Source organism: Macaca fascicularis, chromosome 4 (genome assembly GCF_037993035.2).
Source record: "Macaca fascicularis isolate 582-1 chromosome 4, T2T-MFA8v1.1".
Taxonomy (NCBI): domain Eukaryota; kingdom Metazoa; phylum Chordata; class Mammalia; order Primates; family Cercopithecidae; genus Macaca; species Macaca fascicularis.
This window is the reverse complement of record NC_088378.1, coordinates 16380400-16383787: the sequence shown is the minus strand read 5'-3', so window position 1 is coordinate 16383787 and position 3388 is coordinate 16380400. Positions and strand designations below refer to the sequence as shown.

Below are 3388 nucleotides of genomic sequence, written 5' to 3'. Positions count from 1 at the left end.
ATCACACCACTGCACTCCAGCCTGGGAGACAGAGCGAGCCTGTCTCAAATAAAATAAAATAAAATAAAATAAAATAAAATATAAAATAAAATAAAATAGGAATGCTATGTGGTTGTAGCAGATGAAAGTGCTGTTTGTGTATTAAGTTAAAATGGGTAAATATTAGCAATTTCATATGCTTCAACCTAAATTGCACCTACCCCTAAGGTTGTTACAAGAATTCAGTGAAATAAGGGAACCAGTTCACCTAGAGATTAAGAACATAGTCTCTGGACTGCCATCCACCTGGCAATGGAGTCCCATCTGTCCAGACCGTCCCAGATCTTGCTGCCCGCCCAGTGACCAAAGTCCTTCAGGTCTGGAGGTCGCGGTGTCACAGGCTCCACGATATGTTGATGTTGGCTGAGCAGCGGCAGAAGCAGAAGTGAGCTGTGAATATTCAAAACACTGCCTGGAGTAATGCTGATTCTAAGTTTGGCCAGAGGATACTAGAGAAGATGGAGTGGTCTAAAGGAAGGGGTTTAGGGGTTCAGGAGCAAGGAGGCCCAGATCATATTAAAGTTCAAGTTAAAAATAACCACCTGGGACTTCAAGCTACAAACAATAATGAAGCCAACTGGATTGCCCATCAAGATGATTTTAACCGGCTTCTGGCAGAACTTGCCAGAGGCAGGTAACAACAGACTCCTTAGACAACAAGAAAAAGAAATCTTTTAGTTTTGAGGAAAAGTCCAAAATCATCAAAAACTGTGTTCATCATAGGAAATTTACAAAAGAAAAGGATCTATCATCTCGGAGCAAAACAGATCTTGACTGCATTTTGGGGAAAAGACAGAGTTAGAAGACTCCCAGGGGTGATTCCAGTCCCTCCACTCCAGACAGAACGAAACCACGATGACAACCCATGCTTTCACCATCCAGGAGTGTGTTGCCAAGCGAATGGCAGCACTGAAGAATAAGCCCCAGGTCGCAGCTCCAGGGTCTGACATTTCCAAGACCCAAGTGAAATGAAAAAGGGGAAAGAAAAGAAACAAAGAGGCAACAGGTAAAAATGGGGAGAGCTATCCCCTCACCCAGTCTAAGGCCAAGCGGCCTAAAGAGGGAAAGCCTAAGAGAGAGAAGGTCCAGGAGCCGGCATCCAAGGAGAAAAGAGCACGGGCAGAGGGACAGCGCAGAGGCCCCTGCTGGGACGAGAGTTCTGAGGCCTCTGCTCAGGGTGCAAGGAATTGTGTGCAGCCACCCAATGGCCAGGATTTCACCCTAAAGCCCAAAAAAACAAGAGGAAAAAAAAAGCTGCAAAGCCGGTAGAGGTAGCAGTGGACGCTACGCTGAAAGAAAAAACAAAGAAAGAGAAGAAAGGTTCTACATGAATTCTCTCCAACCAGGACCTTCCGACCACTCAGCTGTCAGGGTGTTGCCAGAGCAGACACCTCTGGCCTGAAGTCAGAGCAGAGTTCACCCCAGAGAGCTGGGGCACATCTTGTGACTTGCCCATGGGTGGCCGAGTCTTGCCCTCTCACCATGTTTCTCCCCAAATTATGTTCCCAGGAGGGCTTTTTTTTTTTAAATGTTCTGAATCATGGCTCTCACAAATACATTTTTGTAAACTCTGAAAAAAACCATAGTCTCTTGAGCCATGCAGCTTTCTTTTTAATGCTGACTCCACCAACATCTAGTTGTGTGATGCTGGGCAAATGACTTACTCTCCCTCTGCTTCCCTTTCCTCTTGCATATAACAAGGTTATTAACAGCACCTGTTTTGTTGGCTTGTTGTGTTGGGATCAGTGGTTTGCAGACAATTAACCACGCAACAAATGTTAACAATATTAAACATCTTTGAGTACTAAGGCAGTTGGTCTAAAGTGAGCCTGGAAATAATTGATAAGCAATACAGTGTTCTATTGGCTCTTGTATAGTTTTGTCTTTATGTACATATCTAATTATTAGGTTAGTTCAAAAGTAATGATAGTTTTGCCATTAACTGATGGCAAAAAACCATAATTACTTTTGCACCAAACTAATATCTACCTATCTGATTATCTAAGTGATAACTTAATCATGACATTTGATCATATAGGTAAATAATGTTGTGTGTATTTATATACATATACACATATATGGTATATGTATGCAGATAAATGTACATCTCCTTATTGGTGTTCCATCAAAAGTTAAGCCATCTAATAATAAAGTTGACTTATGAAGTTTAATCTTTCATTTCATGCTGATACATAAAATTATAATTGATGTTCAGACCCAAAAAATTAGAAAACCAAAATACTCATTATTTAGTGAGTTAAAAAAAATGTACTAAGCAATAGCTTAACATTCTGCAGAATTAATGACCTTCAGAAGACTCTATAAACTTCTGATCAAAATAGTTAAGTAGAGATTTGGGGGGAAATGTGCAACAGAAATCTGAAATATTGACATAGGTTTTTTATTTTTTAGGATAACCAAATAAGAAATAGCAAAAATATCACATCAAAATTGTAAGATTTTAAAAATTCATGTATCATAACTTCATGAGGATTTTGATGGTCCTTTGCTCTAATTTATAATGGGCTCCACCCATAAGTTTGAAATCAACCTTATTTGGTTCAGGTATATTTTATTATCGTATTTATATTTAGAAGCCAGTAAATCCCTGGTGATTGCATTAATTTATCAGAAATAAAGGTTGAACTTATCTATTTTTAACCTAATCATGACTTGCTTTAAATGTATAATCCCAAAATTCAGGTGCTTTTGAGATTCTTTGTGGTGTTGAATTTTCATTTTGGTTGTAATAACTTTATTTAAAAAATCTCTGGTAGTCATCAAAACTGGATGTCCAGTTATTTTAAGTTTAAGATACTCTAAAATCCCTCAAAATGTCCCTCAATAACTAAAAATTTTAATTGGTTCTTTCATGACAAATTCAGAAAGGCACCTTTCTTTTATTTTTCCAGAAGCTCCTATAATATTTACAGTTGGAAAAGCCTAAAGCATGACGGAATATTGGTTTGCTGTTATTGTAAAACTGCAAATTGGAAACCTGATGTTTCATTTCTGATTGCTGTTTTATATAATTATCTCATAATGATTAAGTTTTCTTTCTGAAAGGAAAAGAACACATTGTTTTTCCTGCATTATCTGATTTAATCATCCAAATAACAATGTGAAATATTATCAAACCCGTTTTAAAAGATGCCGAAATTGGAGTGCAGAGGAATTTATTAAGAACCTATGGAAGTACAGACTTTTGGGATTATACAATTAAAGCAAGTCATGATTAGGTTAAAAAATAGGTAAGTTCAACCTTTATTTCTGACAAATTAACACAATCACCAGGGACTTACTGGCTTCTAAATATAAATACAATAATAAAATATCTAATATCTATTAT

At 37.5% G+C, this 3388-nt stretch overlaps 1 pseudogene; it reads left to right on the top strand.

The window, feature by feature from the left end:
• Nucleotides 1-389: 389 nt before the first annotated feature.
• LOC102130342 (PIN2/TERF1-interacting telomerase inhibitor 1-like) lies at nt 390-986 on the top strand (annotated as a pseudogene).
• The last annotated feature ends 2402 nt before the right edge of the window (nt 987-3388 follow it).